Raw genomic sequence first — 25,091 nt, 5'->3', positions numbered from 1 at the left:
TACGTGCTTGTATATTCCCGCCTCTCGCTAAAGCTTACCTCTATTTTCCCCACAATTTAAAACATCTAGCACCATTTTACACGACCGAACGCTTTTTCCAGGTCGACAAATCATCATCAGCCGCAACGTCAGAATTACGTCTCCGTTGCCTTTACCTTCCAGAAAGCCGAACTATGGCCATCTAACACATACTCAATATTTTTTCCATTCTTATGTATATTTTTTTAGTAACCAACTACAATTCATGAGCTCTTAAGCTTATTGTCCGATAATTCTTGCACTTTTCTGCTTTGTCAGTCTTCGGATTGTGTGGATGATATTTTCCCGAAAGTTATATGATAAGTCGCCAGACTCCTAGATTCTACATACCAACTTCAGCCGGCCGGAGTGGCCGAGCAGTTCTAGGCGCTTCAGTCTGGATCCGCGCAACCGCTACGGACGCAGGTTCGAATCTCGAGTCCTACCTCGGGCAGGGATGTGTGTGATGTCCTTAGGTTAGTTAGGTTTAAGTAGTTCTGAGTTCTAGGGGACTGATGACCTCCAAGTCTCATAGTCCTTAGAGCCATTTGAACCAACTTCAGTAGCTGTTTCGTTGCCACTTCCTCTAATGATTTTAGAAATTCTGATGGAATGTTATCTATACCTTCTGTCCAAAGCTCTTTTAAATTCTAATTCTAATACTTGATCCCCTATCTCTTCTAAGTCGACTCCTGTTTCTTCTTCTATCACATCAAACGTATCTTTTCCTCTCATACAGGCCTTCAATGTACTCTTGCCAACCATCCGCTCTCGCCTCTGCATTTAACTGTGGAATCCTCGTTGCCATCTTGATGTTAGCACGCTTGCTTTTAATTTCACCGACGGTTGTTTTGACTTTCTCATATGCTAATTCAGTCCTTCCGGCAATAATTCTTTTTCGATTTCTTCATATTATTGACTCATCCATTTCGTCTTAGTTTCCCTGCACTACCGTTTTATTTCAATCATCAACGACTTGTATATCTGTGTTCCTGAATTTCCTTGAACGTTTTTGTACTTCCCTCTTTCATCGATCTACTGAAGTATTTCTTCTGTTACGCGTGGGTTCTTCACAGTGAATTTTCTTTGTACCTGTGTTTTCTTTGTACCTGTGTTTCCTTTGTACCTGTGTTTTCTTTTTCAACTTATGAGACTGCCCTTTTTAGAGATGTCCATTCCCCTTCAAATGTACTAACTATTGAGCTATTCCTTATTGCTATATCTGTAGCCTTAGAGAACTTCAAATATGTGGCATCATTCCTTATACTTCTGTGTATTGATACTTCCTGATTAATCTCTTCCGCGTTCTCTTCATCACTACTACATCGTGATTTCACTCTATATCTGCTCGTGGGTACGCCTTACAATCCACTATCTGTTTCGGAATCTATGATCGTGATGAAATCTTCCCGTATCACCCGGTTTTTCCCAAGTACACCTCTTCCTCTTGTGATTCTTGAACAATGTATTCACTATTGTTAGCTGAAATTTATTACAGATCTCCATTAGTCTTTCTCCTCTCTTATGCTATGTCCCAAGCTCATATTCGCCCGTAACCTTTTCTTCCATTCTTTCCCCTACAACTGGATTCCAGTCCCCCGTGACTATCAGATTTCATCCCCCTCTATACTTTATCTCTTCATCTTCAGCTTGCGACGTCAACGTGTATGCCTGAACTATCGTTGTGGGGGTTGGTTTGCTGTCGATTATCATAAGACTAACTCTATCACTGAACTATTCACAGTAACGCTCTCTATGCTCTACCTTCCTATTCATAACGAATCCTGCCGTTGCACCATTTTATGCTTCCGTTGCTATTACCCTATACTGATCTGTCCATATATCTTTGTCTTCTTTCCATTTCACTTCACTGACAACTAGTATATCTAGATTGAGCTTCTGAGCCTTTGCATTTTAATTTCCAAAGTTTATAGCTTTCCTAACGCGTTCAAGCTTCTGACACTCGACACGCCGACTCGTAGAACGTTATCCTTTCGTTAGTTGCTGAATCTTTTTCGCATGTTCGCCTCCCCCTTTGTCAGTCCCTTCCCGGAGATCCGAATGGGAAACTATTCTGGAAATTTTTGACAAGGGAGAGATCATAAAGACAGTTTTTCAATTACACGCCAGATGTCATATGGATACATGTTACGTGCCTATAATGAAGTGGTTTCCATTTGCTTCTGCATCCTCATGCCGTTGATCATGGCTGGTTCTTCCTCCTTTAGGAAATTTCCCACCCTAAGGACAAGAAAGTGCCCTGGACCTATGTTCGCTCCTTCACCCTCTTTGATTATGTCGTTGGTAGAATGAGAGTGACTTCATATACCGGAAAATTAATCAAAAATTAAGTGCTGGCGGGTTTAGAACCCGGAAACAAGGACGTCTTGGTTACTAATCAAAGACGCTATCACTAGCCCACGAGCTACGTGGCACGAAGATATGTGACACCAAATGACTGGGCACAGTTCACAGACTTCTCGTAAATTATGGGCCAGTGCTTCTTGAATGCCGAGCTGTTGCCGACGAGCTCACAGATAGGTTTCCTCTGGTTCAGATAAGGCGAATGACATGGCCAAGTCGTCTACGTCAGTTCAATATAGTGCTCCTCAGAACTCTGTTGCAATATTCTGGCCTCGTAAAATGGACAGTTATCCTTATGGAAGATGCCGCCGCGTTCAGGTTAGATATCGACACAGGGACACAGGTGATCTGCAATGTAGTTCACGGATGCTATCGCTGTAATGATGCCTTTGATTACTAACACAGGACCCATGGAACCCCAGGTGAATGTTCCTCAGTGCTTCATACTGCCTGATTGGATTGCATCTGTGGAATGTTGCATGTTTAGAGCACATATTTCCCTGCGAATGACGGATCTAAACACGACCATCGACTGAGATCAAAATGAAACATGATTCATACGACATGTTTCCATTAATACGAAGTCCAATGTAAGTGGTCTTAACACCATGGCAAACGCAAATGACGATGTCGGTTTCCTTTTGGCTCATTGCTTTTTGGGAACGTGAAGTCCATGAATGGCTGGAAATGGTCTTCACATAGCTGTACACAACCATTTGCAGACAATTATCGGTTTGGTTGGACCATGTCAACACGGCCACTTCATTATGAAGCCACCAACAGCTTGCACAGTGCCTTGTTGACTACTTGGGTCTATGGCTTCAAGGTCTCTGCATCACACTTGAAGCCTGCCATCAGCTCATACAATCGAAAATCGGGACTAATCTGAAAGGCCAAGCTCTTAGTCATCTACGATCCTACCAACATGGCCGTAAGGCCACGAGAGGCGCTGCAGGTGATTTTGTACTTGCAGCGAAGCGACTCAAGTCAGTAGCCTGCTGCCATAGCTCATTAACGCCCAGTTTCACCCCTCTGTCCTAACGGATCGCTGGTCCCACATTGATTTCTGCACTTATTTCACTAAGTACTGCTTGTCATTTAGTACTGATTATGCAAACTCCGCTGAACTCGTTCGTTAAATGAAGCTGTCGGCCGCTTCGTTGGCCGTGGTGAAAGGTTTATTTCTTTTTATCTACCAGACTGTGACAAAATTGAAGTAATGAAATCGAGAAACCACGTCACACTCGGCTAACATTCCCATTAACAGCTTCTTCAGTATTACACAACGACAATTTGAAACTTGCTGGCAGATTAAAACTGTGTGCCGGACCGAGACTCGAGTTCGAGTTCGAGTCTCGGTCCGACACACAGTTTTAATTTCCGAGCAAGTTTCATATCAGCTCACACTCCGCTGCAAAGTGAAAATCTCATTCTCGAAACGACAATTTGATTTGTAATGCAACAAAACGTTTGATGAACATTGATGGGGTAGTAGATTCTTTCAGAGAAAGGAAAGACCGCCATGTAAAGCTGTAGCAGAAACAGAAAGAGAAAAAAAAAAGGATTGACGAAATGTGTACTGTCTTGCTTGTCTCTTGTCTTTACTGGTTATACACTACTGGCCATTAAAATTGCTACTCCACCAAGATGACGTGCTACAGACGCGAAATTTAACCGACGAGATGAAGATGCTGTGATATGCAAATGTTAAGCTTTTCAGAGCATTCACACAAGCTTGGCGTCGGTGGCGACACCTACAACGTGCAGTCATGAGGAACGTTTCCAACCGATTTCTCGTACACAAACAGCAGTTGACCGGCGTTGCCTGGTGAAACGTTATTGTTATGCCTCGTGTGAGGAGGAGAAATGCTTACCATCACGTTTCCGATTTTTATAAAGGAAGGTTTGTTGCGTATCACGATTGCGGTTTATCGTATCACGATGTTGCTGCTCGCGTTGGTCAAGATTCAATGACTGTTAGCAGAATATGGAATCGGTGGGTTCAGGAGTGTAATACGGAACGCCGTGCTGGATCTCAACGGCCTCGTATCACTAGCAGTCGAGATGACAGGCTTCTTATCCGCATGGCTGTAACGGATCGTGCAGCCACGTCTCGATCCCTGAGTCAACAGATGGGGACGTTTGCAAGACAACAACCATCTGCGCGAACAGTTCGACGACGTTTGCAGCAGCATGGACTATCAGCTCGGAGACCGTGGCTCCGGTTACCCTTGACGCTGCATCACATACAGGAGCGCCTGCGATGGTGTACTTAACGACGAACCAGAGTGCAAAAATGGCAAAACGTCATTTTTTCGGATGAATCCAGGCTCTGTTTACAGCATCATGATGGTCGCATCCGTGTTTGGCGACGTTGCGGTGAACGCACATTGGAAGCGTGTATTCGTCATCGCCATACTGGCGTATTACCTGGCGTGATGATATGGGGTGCCATTGGTTACACGTCTCGGTCACCTCTTGTTCGCATTGATGGCGCTTTGAACAGTGGACGTTACATTTCAGATTTGTTACGACCCGTGGCTCTACCCTTTATTCAATCCCTGCGAAACCCTACATTTCAGTAGGATAATGAACGACCGCGTGATGCAGGTCCTGTACGGGTCTTTCTCTATACAGAAAATGTTCGACTGCTGCCGTGGCCAGCAAACTCTCCAGATCGCTCACCAATTGAAAACGTTTGGCCAATGGTGGCCGAGCAACTGGCTGGTCACAACACGCCAGTCACTACTGTTGATGAACTGTGGTATCGTGATGAAGCTGCATGGGCAGCTGTACCTGTACACGCCATCCAAGCTCTATTTGACTCAATGCCCAGACGTATCAAGGTGTTATTACGGCCTGACGTGGTTGGTTCAAATGGCTCTGAGCACTATGGGACTCAACTTCTGTGGTTATTAGTCCCCTAGAACTTAGAGCTAGTTAAACCTAACTAACCTAAGGACATCACAAACATCCATGCCCGAGGCAGGATTCGAACCTGCGACCGTAGCTGTCTTGCGGTTCCAGACTGCAGCGCCTTGAACCGCACGGCCACGTCGGCCGGCCCTGACGTGGTTGTTCTGGGTACTGATTTCTCAGGATATATGCACCCAAATTGCGATAAAATGGCGGCCAGTGTGGCCGAGAGGTTCTAGGCGCTACAGTCTGGAACCGCGCGACCGCTACGGACGGAGGTTCGAATCCTGCCTCGGGCATGGATGTGTGAGATGACCTTAGGTTAGTTAGGTTTAAGTAGTTCTAAATTCTAGGGGACTGATGACCTCAGAAGTTAAGTCCCATAGTGCCCAGAGCCATTTGAACCTTTTTTTTTTTTGCGTGAAAATGTAATCACCTGTCAGTTCTAGTATAATTTATTTGTCCAATGAATATCCGATTATCATCTGCATTTCTTCTTAGTGTAGCAATTTTAATGGCCAGTAGTGTATGTTTTCCATATTTAATTTCATGTCACACAAGAGAGAGAGAGGCTGACAGGCAAGAAAGAGTGAAAATTTTCTGAGAAGTTGTTATCCTCCTGTTCATAAATAACCCCACCCAATATAAACCGTGAATTTTTTTTGAGGGGGTAGGATGTCAAACCAACCGACTGGGAGCAGGAGAGGCAACGCAGGATATTTTAAGTTCCACTGTTCTGAATACACGTTTGATGGTCTCTATTACATAACATACACGTTAGAACTCCACAGAGCGAAATACAGAGACGTGCAATAAAAGAACACTGTGTGAAGAAGCTTGGCACTGCACTTCATCACACTTAAAAGCGAATAATAATATTATATTATTCGGTCTTATAATTCCCCGAACGTATAGGTTTTATAAATCACACTCTTCAGAAAGACGTAAGCTACAAAGGGAACATATTTCTGAAAAATCTTTTCTTGTTTTAATTTTTTGACGTCTTGTGTCAAACGCCCGGGTGGGAGGGGAGAGAGCCCAAATATCGGGGTTTTGTATCAGTTCAGAAATATCGTAGATCAGGGGCTGGTTATACTGTCGAGAAAATGTTATCAGTGGAAACTTCGACAGCAGCTGTATTTACTTGGCATCTTGTATGGGACCACTGAAGCAACTATCACCACCACTGATTCATACTGGACAAGTTATGTGGTGGCAGAATTACAGATTGTAACTACAAAATGTATTTCATTAATCACATTCATCTTCCATTGTCTTAAAATAGGAGGTGATAATGAAGCTGAAGTGGCTTAGCTGAGAAGAATTTGAAAATAGTATTATTTTATGTTAGAAGAAATTTTCAAAGCTATCTCATCTCTGTCTAATAAGTGCCTTGCACTGTATGCTGCTCATCTAAACTCAGGGATTTTTGTAGGTCATTGACAGTGATCTGGAGAAAATGCACATTTCACAATACTGTTAGCAAATTCTAGTGAAGTTTCAGTTTGCTTCCTAAACACACAGGACTCAGCACTTATTATTCCGACAGCACACCCTGTTAATCGCTGTGGTCTGGAAAAGAGTTTGTTGAAATATTGATTCCATGGATCTAAAACACATTGACTGTCATATTACGTAAAATTCTCTACATCTACTTCTACTTCTACATCTACATGATTACTCTGCAAATCATATTTAATTGCTTGGCAGAGGGTTCATCGAACCACAATCATACTATCTCCCTACCATTCCACTCCCGAACAGCGTGCGGGAAAAACGAACACCTAAACCTTTCTGTTCGAGCTCTGATTTCTCTTATTTTATTTTGATGATCATTCCTACCTATGCAGGTTGGGCTCAACAAAATATTTTCGCATTCAGAAGAGAAAGTTGGTGACTGAAATTTCGTAAATAGATCTGGCCGCGACGTAAAACGTCTTTGCTTTAATGACTTCCATCCCAACTCGCGTATCCTATCTGCCACACTCGCTCCCCTATTACGCGATAATACAAAACGAGCTGCCCTTTTTTGCACCCTTTAGACGTCCTCGGTCAATCCCACCTGGTAAGGATCCCACACCGCGCAGCAATATTCTAACAGAGGACGAACGAGTGTAGTGTAAGCTGTCTCTTTAGTGGACTTGTTGCATCTTCTAAGTGTCCTGCCAATGAAACGCAACCTTGGGCTCGCCTTCCCCACAATATTATCTATGTGGTCTTTCCAACTGAAGTTGTTCGTAATTTTTACACCCAGGTACTTAGTTGAATTGACATCCTTGAGAATTGTACTATTTATCGAGTAATCGAATTCCAACGGATTTCTTTTGGAACTCATGTGGATCACCTTACACTTATCGTTATTTAGCGTCAACTGCCACCTGCCACACCATACAGCAATCTTTTCTAAATCGCTTTTCAACTGATACTGGTCTTCGGATGACCTTACTAGACGGTAAATTACAGCATCATCTGCGAACAACCTAAGAGAACTGCTCAGATCGTCACCCAGGTCATTTATATAGATCAGGAACAGCAGAGGTCCCAGGATGCTTCCCTGGGGAACACCTGATATCACTTCAGTTTTACTCGATGATTTTCCGTCTATTACTACGAACTACGACCTTCCTGACAGGAAATCACGAATCCAGTCGCACAACTGAGACGATACCTCATAGGCGCGCAGCTTTATTAGAAGTCGCTTGTGAGAAACGGTGTCAACTGCGTAGCACAAGAACGATGTTTTCTGAAACCATGCAGAGTACGTATCAATAGATCGTTCCCTTCGAGGTGATTCATAATGTTTGAATACAGTATATGCTCCAAAACCCTCCTGCAAACCGACGTCAATGATGTAGGTCTGTAGTTCGATGGATTACTCCTAGTACCCTTCTTAAACACTGGTGCGACCTGCGCAATTTTCCAATCTGTAGGTACAGATCTATCGGTGAGCGAGCGGTTGTATATGATTGCTAAGTAGGGAGCTATTGTATCAGCGTAATCTGAAAGAAACCTAATCGGTATACAATCTGGACCTGAAGACTAGCCCGTATGAAGCGATTTGAGTTGCTTCGCAACCCCTAAGGTATCTACTTCTAAGAAACTCATGCTAGCAGCTGTTCGTGTTTCAAATTCTGGAATATTCCATTCGTCTTCACTGGTGAAGGAATTTCGGAAAACTGCATTCAATAACTCCGCTTTAGAGGCAAAGTCGTCGGTAACAGTACAATCGGCACTGCGCAGCGCAGGTATTGACTGCGGCTTGCCGCTTGTGTACTTTACATACGACCAGAATTTCTTCGGATTTTCTACCAAATTTCGAGACAATGTTTCGTTGTGGAACCTATTAAAGGCATCTCGCATTGAATTCCGTGCCAAATTTCGCGCGTCTGTAAATTTTAGCCAATCTTCGGGATTTCGCGTTCTTCTGAACTTCGCAAGCTTTTTCCGTTGCCTCTGCAACAGCGTTCTGACCTCTTTTGTGTACCATGAGGGATCGGTTCCATCTCTTACCAATTTATGAGGTATGAATCTCTCAATTGCTGTTGCTACTATATCTTTGAATTTGAGCCACATCTCGTCTACATTTGCGTAGTCAGTTCGGAAGGAATGGAGATTCTCTCTTAGGAGAGCTTCTAGTGACACTTTATCCGCTTTCTTAAATAAAACTATTTTGCGTTTGGAAGAAACGGTATTGAGCCTAGCTACAACGACCTTGTGATCACTAATCGCTGTATCAGTCATGATGCTCTCTATTAGCTCTGGATTGTTTGTGGCTAAGAGGTCAAGTGTGTTTTCGCAACCATTTACAATTCGCGTGGGTTCGTGGACTAACTGCTCGAAATAATTTTCGGAGAAAGCATTTAGGACAATCTCGGAAAATGTTTTCTGCCTACCACCGGTTTTGAACAAGTTTTTTTGCCGTCATATCGAGGGAAGGTTGAAGTCCCCACCACCTATAACCGTATGAGTGGGGTATTTATTTGTTACGAGACTCAAATTTTCTCTGAACTGTTCAGCAACTATATCATCGGAGTCTGGGGTCGGTAGAAGGAGCCAATTGTTAACTTATTTCGGCTGTTAAGTATAACCTCCACCCGTACCAATTCGCACGGACAGAAACAAACACTCCACCACCAATTCTGCCTAATCTATCTTTCCTGAACACCGTCTGAGACTTCGTAAAAATTTCTGCAGAACTTATTTCAGGCTTTAGCCAGCTTTCTGTACCTGTAACGATTTCAGCTTCTGTGCTTTCTATTAGCGCTTGAAGCTCAGGCGTTTTCCCAGCAAAACTACAACAATTTACAACCACAATTCCGACTGTTCCCTGATCCAAGCACCTCCTGTATTTGCCATGCACCCTTTGAGATTGCAGCCCATCCCGTACTTTCCCGAGGCCTTCTAACCTAAAAAACCGCCCAGTCCATGCCACACAGCCTCCGCTACCTGTGTAGCCGCCAGCTGAGTGTAGTGAACTCCTGGCCTATTCAGCGGAACCCGAAACCCCACCACCCTATGGCGCAAGTCAAGGAATCTGCAGCCAACACGGTCGCAAACCGTCTGAGCCTCTGATTCAGACCCTCCACCCGGCTCTGCACCAAAGGTCCGCGGACGGTTCTGTCAACGATGCGACAGATGGTGAGCTCTGCCTTCATCTCGTAAGCAGGATTGGCAGCCTTCACCAAATCAGATAGCCGTTGGAATCCAGAGAGAATTTCCTCAGATCCAAAGCGACACACGTCATAAGTGCCGACATGTGTCACCACCTGCAGCTGGCTGCACCCTGTGGTCTTCATGGCATCCGGAAGGACCCTTTCCACATCAGGAATGACTCCACCCGGAATGCACACGGAGTGCACACTGGATTTCTTCCCCGCCTTAGCCGCCATATCCCTAAGGGGCCCCATTACGCGCCTAACATTGGAGCTCCCAACTACCAATAAGCCCACCCTCTGCGATTGCCCGGACCTTGAAGGCTGAGTATCATCCTCTGAAGCAGGGCAGGCAGCTGCATCTGGCTGAGCCAGAGACAGTACCTGAAACCTGTTTGTCAGACGCACCGGGGAGGCTTTCTGATCAGCCTCTGGGGACATCTTTCGCTGCCTGCCACGCCTTGGAACGACCTCCCAATCAACCACAGGCGAGGTCTCAGCCCCATTGCGGGCAGCAACAGGGGCAACCACAGCGGCAGACCGATCTGGGGACAGACGGGACGAGGTTGACATCCCTGTGATACCCAAGTCCGGCTCCCCACAGTGGTGTCCATTGGCAACAGCCTCAAGCTGCGCGACCGAAGTAAGCGCCGCCTGCAGATGTGACCGAAGGGATGCCAACTCAGCCCTCATCCGAACACAGCAATCACAGTCCCTGTCCATTCTAATCGATGTTGAACAACAGTTACTGAAACACGAGTCCATGCCTAGATAACGCAAGGGAAACACGCAAAGAATGTATGAACTAACCTGTACAAATGCCTAACGACTGCGCTACAATCTGCCTGAATTTACGATTACAGTAACTAAATCTCGAAATTACACCTCCTATACGAAACCATGTAACAAATAAGTGAGCTAGGAGTATACGACTTGCTGCTGGCCGCTGCTTATCGCCAGCCGTGGTGGCTAAGCGGTTCTATGCGCTTCAGTCCGGAACCGCGCGACTGCTACGGTCACAGGTTCGAATCCTGCCTCGGGCATGGATGTGTGTGATGTCCTTAGGTTAGTTAGGTTTAAGTAGTTCTAAGTTCTAGGGGACTGATGACCTCAGATGTTAAGTCCGATAGTGCTCAGAGCCATTTGAACCCATTTGAAGCTGCTTATCGAACAGCGGCAGGGAGCACACTGGCTGTGACCAACCGACATTGGCCGTTCAAAACAAAAACAGAAGACAAACGACTATGCGAATTGTAGTATTCAGGTACTAAAACGCGATGCTACAACTCTCAAATACTATAATACGCCCGAAATTTATGAAGTAAACAATGCAATTACCCATAAACATGCACAGAAATTGAGAATTAAACTATGTAACAAATAAGTGAGCTAGGAGTATACTACTTGCTGCTGGCAGCTGCTGATCCAACGGCGGCAGGGAGCACACTCCTTCATTCAGAAAGCGAAATACACTAGAAGAATAAAATCTACCATCTTCTCTTCCATTTCCATATCCCCCAAGATTGATTATAAAAAATTTCACCCAAGGATCTGCAAGTGCTTATACAGGGTGTATATGTGGACAAGGAAAAAAAAATCCCGGGGTTTTTTCCGGATTTCCCGTTTAAAAATACACTTTCTCCAAGATTAAAATACACTTTTTCCGTGTTAAGTGACAGTATACTCCTCCAAGGCACTGTAAAACTCATCAGGCCTATGGTTTTATATGCGGAGTAGAATTTCCCAGCACTTTAGAAAACGAAACTCAAGAGGGGGGAAAACACGTTTTGAAAGACCTTTGATGTGCAGCAACATGTACGCTGCATATTTTCGTATTACGAAGTTATAGATTTGAATTCCACCAAACACCGCATGTTACTTTCCGAAACATTGAAATCGAGATTGCGATGCGCTTTTGTAAGACAGTCATAGCTCATGTCACGTGATCTCGCCAGCTGATGGCAGCCTAGGACAAATGATGTAGTGACCCAATAGCAAGAGCACTCTTAAGTAGCACGAACACACAAATAAGAAAAGTTAATGGTTTAAATTAATATACACAGCATTCACATATAATATTGGTCTCTAAGATTAATAACCTGGAAAAGAAGCTAAGCTTCCACATATAATGTTAATCTTTTTTGCGCGTGTTACACTTTAAGGTACATCACACAAATGCGCCAGTAAAATGACGAAAATGTCTGATCTTTTGGACTCGAAATTCTTCTAAATGGTCGTCCTCAAAGAGCTGATTTTTAAATGATAGTCAAACGCTTTGTGGTTTAAGAAATTCATAGTACATTCTCGGACATAGTTTATCTTGCGTAAAAAGTAAATCTGCTTTGAATGTAACGCAATTAGTTCGTCTCAGCAGTTGCAAGAGAACGACAAATAACAGGCGTCACCGCACTTGCGCAGCTACGATGACGCAGGAAGCCCATATATTGGTACGTGTAAAAAAAATGGTTCAGATGGCTCTGAGCACTATGGGACTCAACTGCTGAGGTCATTACTCCCCTAGAACTTAGAACTAGTTAAACCTAACTAACCTAAGGACATAACAAACATCCATGCCCGAGGCAGGATTCGAACCTGCGACCGTAGCGGTCTTGCGGTTCCAGACTGCAGCGCCTTTAACCGCACGGCCACTTCGGCCGGCGTACGTGTAAAACATTAAAAGATCTTACGTATGGCATAAAAGAAACAATACATCAGATGATACTTCAAGAGCGTCGAAATTTCGTGAACCATACTAAAACGCATAATTCGGCTTAAAATGCACATTCGTATGTAAATTTTCTTGAAGTACCAGTACTGTATTATCTCATGTTTGGTTCTTTATTATGGCATAATACCATACGTGCACTTGAAATGCAGCGAACAGTTGAAACTAGCCAATAGTGTGAAATTAAACACTTCGTTTCAAATAAACTGACTGCCTCAGCAGAAAAAATTACATTTAAGCCAGATCTCTTTACCACACCGGCAAAAATAACTTCATTGTTCTGTCAGGAAGGTGGAAATAAAATCTGATACTAATAACATATTTTAGCCTTCCGTAATTATGCGATCGTATTGTAATTCATTTAATAGCTCCCGGCCACAAAAATCCGTTTCGTTATCATTTAACGTGAGAGCAATAAACGAAGAGGAAACAACAAAATCACTGAACGTAAACACGGGTCACGTGAACGCTCCCCACCTCAACTCAGACTGCTCTGTGCATCAGCCCCAAATTTTCTATTTTTCCGAAACGAGGCAATATTAAGCAGTGGCGCCCAGGCACACTTCTGTAACCAGAAGCGACAGAAGGTACTACTCATACGCGACTCAACTGCGCATACTCAAGAGCCCGCCCGCAACAGCTCACACGAATCTAATTTAAACAGTTGTCACGTCACACTCATCGGAGGCAGTTTGTTGTTATAAAGCATTGCATAGTCTTCCTAAAGCCTTTGACACACTTTGCTGTTGGCAGACGCTTGTATGAGCACTGTTTTGTTGTTGTATACGGTGCATTTCCTTTGCAACTTAAGTTTTATTTTCGTTTTCTTTTTTCTCTCGTTCATGTTTTGTTTCTGCAGTATTATTCTGCAGTAGCGCATTGGTTCTTACCAGTCAGAATCACAAAAATTTAACTGTAAGCTAAAACAATGAAAAATTCCCGGAATTCTAAACAATTCCTTGGTTTTTCCCGGTTTTCTCCCGGATGAAAAAATTCCTGCGTTTTTCCCGGATCTCCCGGTTGTCCCGGGTCGTATACACCCTGTTATAATATGACTGAATGAAAATTTTTGTAACCATAGAAAGTTGTAACAGATATTCTGGGCATTTTAGACGAAATTGTTTCCTGTCAACATCACTGACTGCGGTTGGGGAGTTCTGTATGTTATACAAATCATTTACAGTATTTAGAAAATCACACTTGTATGTTGTGTGGCTGGAGGGAATCCCGCAACATTTTGGTAATTGACTCCACGATAGTTACAATGGTTGTGAATCCTGTTGTGAATGTCAGACCCATGCTCCGAAAACTTCTTCTGGTTTCTAGGATCCTGCAGCAACACACATATCATCTTCTATCTATGGTCCTTAAAACGATGTTATTTCATTGGAAAAATCTGTAGTAGCTTGAATATCAATTAGATATGGAATTTTTTGTCTATTAAGCATATGGAAAACTATCCACCTCTTTGTATACTATCATTTGTCAAAATCTAGTTTCGATATCTCTAATCGTTTATGAGATAAGACGAATGTTACAAATATTTCATTCTGGCTTTTCCGCCGTCGTGTAAATTCTGGAATAAGCACTTTACATATAATCTATTTTCTTCAGATAGGTGATATACAGCGATACCCTTCTGTATTTAAAGATTAATTCACTATGTTAGCTACATTTCACACGCAAGAACATATACGCCATCATGCACTAAAGGCAAATTCATAGCAGGACCTATTTTTCAAAGCAAACTTTTCGAAATTTTTGCAGTAGGTGACTTAATTAAGAAATATCATCATTACTATGACCATTAACGAAATGGTAGACAGTTAATCATAAAGCTGACAACTAAATCTAGGAGACGCATAAGAATCAAATTTTGTCACCCAGTAATCGCTTTAAAATCGTTTGAGAGAGACTCCAGACCGTTTGTCATCCACGCAGTGAGGCATGCCTACCGGATGCCACACCGCTGCCTGTCCCATTCCATAACTGTGCGTGAAGCAGCAGTGTGGCAGCTGTCCAAAGCACAGCTCCGCCCTGCGTTGTCACTCCGCTTCACTGTTACCCGGAACTTAAAAGGAGCGGACAAGCCTCCCGACCTCTAAATTACGCGCTTGAGGTCGAGGCGTAAGACTTCTCGCTTGGTGAAGAAGGACGGTGGGGCCATGCGCAGTGGTGTGCACAGAAGAACACGAGTGGTGGAGCTGTCTGCAGTAGCGAGAAGCAGTGTACTCATGATATTCCAGCCAAAAGCGTCAGTCTGCCGCCACTGCCTTAAGCATACGCTCGGGATGCTCGTAGAACATTTAGCGTTGATTTTCATTTTAGTTTGGATACGGTGAGTTCACTTAGCCACTATAGAATGTAGTGTGGAGTGGCCAGGTGTAGCTCTGATCCCTCCGTATCCAGTTTCCAGAGTAGGCAAGAGCTGCAGCTCGAGTCTGAGGAGTGGGACAGAGGCAGAGAAAGAGAGAACACCGGGGCCACTGCTGAGTATTCTCTCTCTCTCTCTGCGCAGGAGACGCTGCGCTGCCCCCTTTGTACCTGCATTCCGTTATAGTGGCTTCACCGTCCTCCAACCACTTTCCACACATGATCGCGACAGTAGCATGCAAACAGCCGGACGTGTTAGCCATTTCCGAGATGCCCTTTCCCAGGCACTGGGTCGTAACAGTTTACCCTATGTACGAGCAGAAAACATTGACGTAGTTCATTTCAACATTTGCAGTCAGTTTTGTCACTACAGTGATTCTTCATTAGTCTCTGCTCCTTTAATATACCATCTTTATGGCCTCAGATGCTCCCAACGCCACCAGGTGGCACTCAGAATCGCTTTCGACCGCGATTGTAATGTTTTGGTTATTCAGTCTATAACCACCATGAAGTCCGCCCTCGGTAGCTGAGTGGTCAACGCGAGAGAATGTCAATCCTGGCTGAGTGGTCAACGCGACAGAATGTCAATCCTAAGGGCCCGGGTTCGATTCCTGGCTGACTCGGAGATTTTCTCCGTTCAGGGCCTGGGTGTTGTGTTGTCCTAATCGTCATAATTTCATCCCCATCATGCGCAAGTCGCCCTAGTCACACGACATTTACCATACCACCATAAAGATGCTAAAATCTGTTTTCTTCTGCAGCTAGTTTCGACTGTATGTCTTCGTCTGACAGGCTTAATTATTCTTAAATTGCTTTCTAATATGTTATGATGTATTGTATTGTATTATATTGAACTGGGGACCTAGAAAAGAGGCAGAGGATTCGTCCCCGCGGTAGCCCTCAGTGGTTCAAAACCCCACAACAGGCTACAGCAGTCCACTCACCCCATCGCCGCCCCACACCGAACCCAGGCAGGGTTATTGTGCGGTTCGGCCCCCAATGAACCCCTTTGCCCCAGGAACGTCTCATACCACAGACGAGTATAATCCCAAACGTTTGCGTGGTAGGGTAATTATGGTGTACACTTACGTGGAGACAGTGTTTGCGCAGCAATCGCCGACATAGTGTAACTGAGGCGGAATAAGGGGAACAAGACGGCACTCACAGAATCAAGCCTGTCACGACCGGATGACATGGCTGCTGGTAAACCTTTCGGGATGCGAGAGAAACTTTCTTGGACCACTACCTCACATACGAAAGGTTTACCAGCAGCCTGCATTCGCCAAGGCAAATGGAAAACCGCCTTAAAAACCATCCACAGACAGGTCAGCACACAGGACCTCGACACTAATCCGCCGGGCGGATTCATGCCGGGGCCCATCACGCCTTTTCGCGCGGAATTTGTTATATATGTACTTAGTGCAATGACGGCGAGAGCTTTGTTCTGGGGAAGACAATTACGTCCTCTACTACAGGTTCGCCTTCACTGAACTAAATAAACATTATTATATTATGAAGATGTGGTATACACTTTATTTCTATACGAAACTGAATAGGTATGAGTGGCAATGGAAATGGATTAATAATTGCTTGAATAATTGGAAAAATTGATTGGGGAGAATAGTTGAAAGAAATTTTAAGGGTAATTTATGTATCGATGCACAATCCTGGGTGGACTTACTAATTGATACAAACATCAGCAACTTTTAATATCAATATAGTCCAGGCCAATAAATATAATTTGCATTATGTACTACTTCACATTAATTCCACAGTGTTTAATCTTGATTGTGATAACGTCGATGCAGGAACGCTCCTCCATATACCGCGCAAATTCTTTTTGTATGCCCCGAACCTCCCGATGCAGAATCTAGGCGGCGAGTGAAATGGTGAACAGAAGGGAGTTGACATCTTAACCGTATAAATAAATGATTCATTTTAATGACTCCTTATAATACGTTTAAAGAACGGTTAAAATACACATTTCTAACAATTCCGGTACAACGGATCCTAGCATACGTCAGTGCGCAACCACTTCGCGAAACAAAGGGTTGAATATACTTGAATTAATAAACTGAAGAGCGTATTTCTTACTTTGTTTCATACAGATAGTTAACGATGTATCACAACTTCATCCTCGCCACAAAACGATTCGTTAATTCACCTTAGACGGTGCCTGTAAGTCATTCATTTTCGTATAGCTCATATATAAGAAAAGAAAAGAACGAAAAAATAATATGATTCAATACAATTGCCTCCCACTGTGCACTGAAGTCATATGGAGGTGGACAGTGACTGAGCTTATATTCCTTTTTCGGGTTTGATAATCCTGGCCAGTATGTGCATAGCCATCGTTTTCGGCCATTGGAGTTGTCCTGCATGGTTACCAATTTACATGGGCATGTCAGCTTCTTTTAACACACACATATATAACTTTTCTGACCTAAAAAGTGCTTGCTGTAACCACAAAGTCCCATTGTTGCCAGTCAGCATCTGCACAGTGTTTAGCTTGGGAAGTACGCAGGTGCAGTCCAACGTCAGTTATCGCCACAGTTCAGTACGAGGTCAGAGTGTCAGTGTCGTACTTTTGTAATGGCTTTCACTTCACAAATTCGTGAAGCCCGTATTCAGCGGCGTCATCCTTTATGAAATCTTCGATGCGGTGACAACTGGTTTCCATATCACCGGCCCGAGAAATTTGTTTCATCTCGTCGCTCTCACTTATTCAGTGTGGACACCAGCTGTACATCCGGCATCCATCGACAACGTATGTTCCGTGCTGCTTTTACGACTTTGTCGAGCACAGAAAATTCGTATTACAACAAGTATTGACACTTTTAGCTTAACACGTGGAAGCCCACGTACAATTTTAACATACTAACAGGTTTCGTATGTTCTTGCTAAAAAAATACAAATACAGTTGCAATTACAAAATACACTTATCCAGTTCATTTGATGACAAGCCATTATCGTCATTTATATACATTTTAATCTTTAACATATTTCCTCCCCTTTTATATACGGGGTCATTACTAGTCATTTGATTTCAGTACATTAGTACATCTTGTTAGATTTGATTTTCGTTACATTAATCGAGTCCAATTATGTGTGTACACATTTTAATCTCGTTTGGTAATACACGCTTCATATAACATTCGTAAAATAATAGATTCTGTTTTCATTTATAGCATAAATTGACGTACATTTCATTTCAATTTAAAATGACTTTTTGTTGGAACTTATTTATCAATTCAAAAATAATTAAAAAAATAAACAGTAGTCTCTGCAATTGATAGTATGCGCTGCCCAGATAGCTACTCATGGTATCGCCTCTCTAGCATTCTCCAGGAAGGATCTACACAATACAGGGTTGTGGAAATTCCACGGAAAGGCATTTATGTGGTCTGTTACGGCTCGTTAATAGATTTAACTTCAATCTAAAAAAGAAAAAAAGTTCGTTGTTCCTAAGCACCACTCAAATCTGACCATAACAATCGTATCAAATACTTGTTCAGTGTATAAAAATGCAGCCCAGTATTTGCTTGTTGTGTTCACTGTACAAAGGATAACAATTTCATCTGCTGTGGTGCACAGAGTTGTAGCATCAATATGATATGTTACGCATAATGAGCGTAAAACAATGTTTACATAGGTTACAAACGTGCATAAGAGTTTCATTGTAATTCAGAGCCGGTCGGTGTGGCCGTGCGGTTAAAGGCGCTTCAGTCTGGAACCGCGTGGCCGCTACGGTCGCAGGTTCGAATCCTGCCTCGGGCATGGATGTGTGTGATGTCCTTAGGTTAGTTAGGTTTAAGTAGTTCTAAGTTCTAGGGGACTGATGACCATAGATGTTAAGTCCCATAGCGTTCAGAGCCATTTGAACCATTTGTAATTCAGATGTTTGACGCTTTCATCGGTAGTCGACGTTCACAGCAGTTAGGTTTCGACCCCTTGATAATTTGGCAGTACTCAACCGTAGTTCAGCATAATGATACGAGACGCACGGCAACTGTTTTCTTCTTCACCTACTTTCACACTACCATCTTCATACTTATGAACTTCCAACTACATTTACTTGTGGTGTGGTTCCTACTTATGTTTATAAGTTACCTAACACTCTACAAGCATCTATCTTTTTTCACTTTAGGACGTGTCGATGCATCGTTTCCAGGAAGAAAAAACTTAATACTAACTTAAAACTAAATCTTCATAGATAAGCCGCGTTGGGATTAGCCGAGCGGTCTATGGTGCTGCAGTCATGGACTGTGCGGCTGGTTCCGGGGGAGGTTCGAGTCCTCCCTTAGGCATGGGTGTGTGTGTGTTCGTCCTTAGGATAATTTAGGTTAAGTAGTGTGTAAGCTTAGGGACTGATGACCTTAGCAATTAAGTCCCATAATCTTTCGCACACATTTGAACATTTTTTCATAGATAAGTGCATAGTGGCCCGATGGCTACAATACTCTTTTCATATATAAAAAAAATGTATTCGTGCACTTCCCTGTGCAGTCGTGTTATCACAAAACTTATTTCATATCATGTGTGCGTCTTTACGTACCTTGTAAATCTGAAAGATAAGGTGTATTAGAGACGTGGTGTGACCTCTTATCAGTTTGCCATTTATAGTGTACTCGCTTGTTTGCCTACAGCAAGACTTTTCTCGTCTATAAGGTATAACTAGTGCGTGCACTTTCAGATATATTGTGTATAGTAGCATAGCTTAAATAAATACCTCGTAGCTGAGCGTCCCTTTGCTGTGTATATAGTCCCTTAGCTTGTCTTTGAATGTGTATATTGTGTAGATATTCGTAGTTGCAGTATAGACTCTGGTAAACCTTTCGGAATGTAAGGTCGTGGTCCAAGAAACACTTCTTCTCCTGACGCTTTGTCCGGGACTGCGCTGAACATCCTCAGAGGCGCTCCTCTGCTGAGTCTTGCCGAGTGTACCATTCAAAATGGCGTCTCTAACGGAGGTACGTTCTGAGCCAAGAGCTGTCACTGATTTTCTATTGGCTGAAAATCAGAGAATCGCAGGTATTCATACGCGCTTTCCGATTATCTACGGAGATTTGCGAATGAACAAAAGCACGGTAAGTCGCTGGGCTAGACGTTCGTACACAGATGTGACTCCCGCATTGTTGGAATGTGCGGTCACTTTCATTCGAGGTGATCGATGGATACTAAACTAGACGTCTCTGTAGGGAATGCTGACACTGTCGTCCATTGTTTCGGGTACTGAAAGGCGCGCAATCGTCAGAAACTTGAAGGAACGACTTCACTATCTTCATCACCACTAAAACACAAACTTCTTCGTCTCCACGGCGATGCAAGGCTTCAAATAAGCCTGCACACGCTCGAGGGATCACCAAAAACTTCATTGGACTGCTCTTCCTCGTCCACCCTACTGTTCTGGCTCTGCTCAGTATTTTAGTTAAAAGTATTAAATGTTTAGTCCAAGGGACTGAAAGTATAATGGAGGCCGCCACGGAGCATTATGGTAACAGCACTGGCCGTCAGCCACGCTATGTGGACAGATAGGGCACAATAGATCCGTAAGTTAGTTGCGAAGCGAGTACCACAGGCACAGCGGTAAAATGCCCCGCGCAGCACAGAACGATGTAATAAGCGGGTCGTTGCCACCACAGTCGAGCGAGATTCTAGAAAGATACCAGGTTCGGGAATGGACATCATTCGATTCGGGGACTTGGTCATCGCTGAGTAGCCGCACCATGACACCTGACAAGGGAACCTCCCCATCGCACCCCCCTCAGATTTAGTTATAAGTCGGCACAGTGGATAGGCCTTGAAAAACTGAACACAGATCAATCGAGAAAACAGGAAGAAGTTATGTGGAACTATAAAAAAATAAGCAAAATATACAAACTGAGTAGTCCACGCAAACATATACAACAACAAGGACAATGGAAGCTCGGGAGCGCCGTGGTCCCGTGGTTAGCGTGAGCAGCTGCGGAACGAGAGGTCCTTGGTTCAAATCTCCCCTCGAGCAAAAAATTTTTCTTTATTTTCGCAAAGTTATGATCTGTCCATTCGTTCACTGACGTCTCTGTTCACTGTAATTAGTTTAGTGTCTGTGTTTTGCGACCGCACCGCAAAATCGTGCGATTAGTAGACGAAAGGACGTGCCTCTCCAATGGGAACCGAAAACATTTGACCGCAAGGTCATAGGTCAACCGATTCCTCCACAGGAAAACGCGTCTCATATATTTTATACGACACTGGTGACGGCATGTGCGTCACATGACAGGAATATGTTGTCGACCCACCTAACTTGTACACTTGGAGAATGGGTAAAAAGATTCTTCTACCTTGCCCGATTTAGGTTTTCTTGTGGATGTGATAATTACTCCCAAAAAAGTGATGAAAACATAAGAGTTTGTCACATAAACTGCAACACATGAATCCAAAAGTCTCACAGTCGCACACTTTTCCCTGTGCTCTGTCAAAACATATGTTTCTAACGTTTTCAAATTTTCGTGTGTAGACCTTTAAATCCTGCATATGTCCAAACAAATCTGAACATGGCCTGGAATTTTGGAGAGCGAAGTTGATTATGTGTGAGTGCCTGAACTTTGATAATTGTCTGAAAATAAAAAAATTAAACATCTTGCTCCAAGGAAGACTTGAACCAGAGACCTCTCGCCCCGCAGCTGCTCACGCTAACCACGGGACCACGGCGCTCCTCAAGTCTGGCTATCCTTGATGTTGCTTATCTTGCGCTTGGACTACTCAGTTTGTACATTTTGCTTATTTTTTAAATAGTTCCACACAACTTCGTCCTGTTTTCTCGATTTATCTGTGTTCAGTTCTTCAAGGACTATCCACTGTGGCAACTTATAACTAAATCTGAGAGGGGTGTGAGGGGGAGGTTCCCTCGTGAGCAGCAGTGCTAGCAGCAGCTTCCGGTTTCGGACCAGGCTATGTCTCCTGTACCACTGGGTCATTCACGGGACTTCGTGCCACAACCCCGGCTGCCTGCTCTCCATGCCTGCTACCATTGACGCTTAGGCCCAGGGAAGAACTTGGCGTCGCAACGCCACGCGCCCTCCGCCGCGTGAGCAGCGGGGCCACAGCCTGGCACGTGGCTTCGCTGTGAAGAGCCGCTGTCGCAACTGGCCTTGGCCTTGCCTCTACCGCCGGGCAGGAGTCCTGACGCTGTATCGCCGGGCAACCGTGTCAGCATCCGAAGTCAATTGCACTATCCAGAGTTCACGAGGAGAGGCTTGCGTGCCTCATGTAGAACTGCCACAGCGTTTCCAGGGGTTCCTCACCACCTATGGAATCAACACATACGCACCACCCGTTTACAGAGGTGCCACTACAGAGTGGCCTCTAGAGAATGGTGTCAGGAGGCTCGACTTCGCAGCAATCAATAACAGCATGTCTTTCGAGACACAGCCCACAGTGGCGTCACTGTCGAGGGTAGGACTATTTTATTCTTGTGTTACGATAACCACGAGATCGAATTGCAGAGGCGTGATTTTGCGATATCAGGGGAACCTGTGAATCTTTCGCAGTTTACGAGCAGTGGTAAAGATGAATGGTTACCGCCTGTACATTGCGCTCAGCGGCATTTACTCGGGCGGTATGCACCTTTTTCTGAATCAGGAGCGGAACTGCTTTATTTGTAACCGTTTTGGGCAATGTAGAGAATCCAAATAGCTCATGATAAGAAGGAAAAAAAGTTACTTTGTAGAACGCTTCGAGACTAAATGTTCTGTGCGTATTGATCCGTTGTAATGTACATTTTTGCTGTCGATAACTGGCACAGAGGCAAAATCAGAGACACGGAGTGTCCCCAATGAAGAAGCGGTCAGTCATTAGTGGATCACGTGGCTCAACAGAGAGCGGATAATGTAGTTATATTTAATGAACTAGCAGGAATGAATCGTGAGATAGAAGTGTTGGTCGTAAACTCTAGGACTGGATCCGTCTGTGACGAATCTTGTTTCTCCTTTCTCTGGCAGAGCCTCTGTGGATGTATTTGGTATCTATAGTGGATCTTAAATCCTCAGCTGACGTAAGGGGTTGGTCAGATAAACAGCTGTTGCAAATCGCAAGGCTACGTCTGTCAGAAGAAGGAAAACTATTCGTAAGGTGCACAGAAGCATTGTGAAACGCAGAAACTTTTGACCAGGTGAGACGCAGGTATGAACGACGATACAAGAAGCATAATTGTGCATGATTTTTTAGCGGACATTTAGGGATGGTATCCAGGAAAAAACATTGCAGATAGAATTAGGAAAATGAACTTTACATGTGCGAGCTTTCATTAAACGAGGAGGTGGATAAAGTGGTGTTGCAAGTGGACGATCAACGAGCGCTCGATGCTTTTTAAGGAGTTTGAGAGGAGATTGACACCAAAAATCTCTAAGATAGTGCGCACGGTGGCGTCTAAGAATCTTCTTGAAGGGATTGGGTTAGCTTTATAATACGAAGAAATCGATATGAATACGGGGGTGAGAGCGGAAACAGGTAGGTACATCGAATATTATTTTAGTAGCAGTCGAACGGGACGTGTACAAATACCATGCTAGCAATTGCGGAACCCACAGCAACCAAAGTTAAATGTGTCGCCAACAATTTGGTGCAAATAGCGTTAGATGGTTTGGTCAACGGCCAAGGTATATGTATAATGGCAGGGACAGTCCAGCGAGTAGGTACGGTCTCTAAGAAGGGAGCCCCAGGATCGGCGACAGGCGTTCCCGGTAGGTAGAAGTTCAGTCAGAACGAATACAGAGTCGGGATGTGCCACAACGGGTGTTGTGGATGGAAGAGAATGTAAAGTGTTATTAGACACAGGAGCACATGTACTAGTAGCCTCGAGAGAATTAGTGGGTGGGAGGCAATACTATCCACCACAGTATGATTTACGTGGGGTAGGAGATAAACCTATATGAGCACTGGGGTCAGTTGTGGTGAATTTTTCGCTTGGGACTACCAAGCCTACGCAGGGTGTAGAAGGGGTGTCTCATGTAAATTAGGGGTTTTTGCATCATCATCATCCCGTAATTGATCTTCAAAGACTGAGTGGGAGGGCATCCCGATTAGGGGAAACTGTGGTCAATGTTAATTCGACGTGAGAAGCGTGTAATATTGAAGACAGTCCAGCTAAATCGCAAGCAGTAGCATTCGCGTTTGATTGGCTCAAATGGCTCTGAGCACTATGCGACTTAACTTATGAGGCCATCAGTTCCCTAGAACTTAGAACTAATTAAACCTAACTAGCTTAAGGACATCACACACATCCATGCCCTCGCCAGGATTCGAACATGCGACCGGAGCGGTCACTCGGCTCGAGACTGCAGCGCCTAGAACCGCACGACCACTCCGGCCGGCAGCGTTTCATTCATTATATTGTCTGTTGTAAGGCACTAGAAAATCACTATGGGTGAATGCGGAACCGTACTCACCTATAGCTGTGTCACGGGTAGTACAACCATGGGAGGGTAATGAAGTAAGAGATGAAGTGTGTTGTTTGCTGCATCGTAGTAATGTACATGTCCAACAATGGGACTGAGAAAAGTGGTACCCACTAATGTGAACAATTTAGGAGCCGAAGATGAGGAAGAGACACACAGAAGGTGTGAGTTACAAGGAGCACAGAATGCAGCTCGGGCTGCATTTCGTAAGACACTGAAGTACCTGAAAGGGCCAGAAAGAGTATAGCTGCAGTACCTGCTGCTAGAATTCCAGGATAGGTTTTTTCTGAGACGGCTGTTGCTTTCCACGTCAGTAACACAACACATGAATCCTGCGATATACCGAAGACCATCTAGAATTCCACAGTCATTGCAACGAGTTTTAGAAGAGTTCGTAGATCAACCATTAGCTGACGGAATAATAGAAGAAAGTAATAGTGCATGAGGAGCAGGAACTGTATTCGTATACACTGCATTTTGAATAATACCCCGTCGCACAGTACCACAGTTTTCAATGAACTCCTTCGTCTGTGAGCGTCATAGGTGGGTGTTAGGTCTCCACTCCACCGGCGATCCTGCGACTGAAAGCCATTCCATAGAAGTTAC

This window comes from Schistocerca piceifrons, chromosome 6, assembly GCF_021461385.2.
Source record: "Schistocerca piceifrons isolate TAMUIC-IGC-003096 chromosome 6, iqSchPice1.1, whole genome shotgun sequence".
In the NCBI taxonomy this organism is placed as follows: Eukaryota; Metazoa; Arthropoda; class Insecta; order Orthoptera; family Acrididae; genus Schistocerca; species Schistocerca piceifrons.
The sequence above is the reverse complement of the archived record's forward strand: the minus strand, read 5'-3'. Positions refer to the sequence as shown.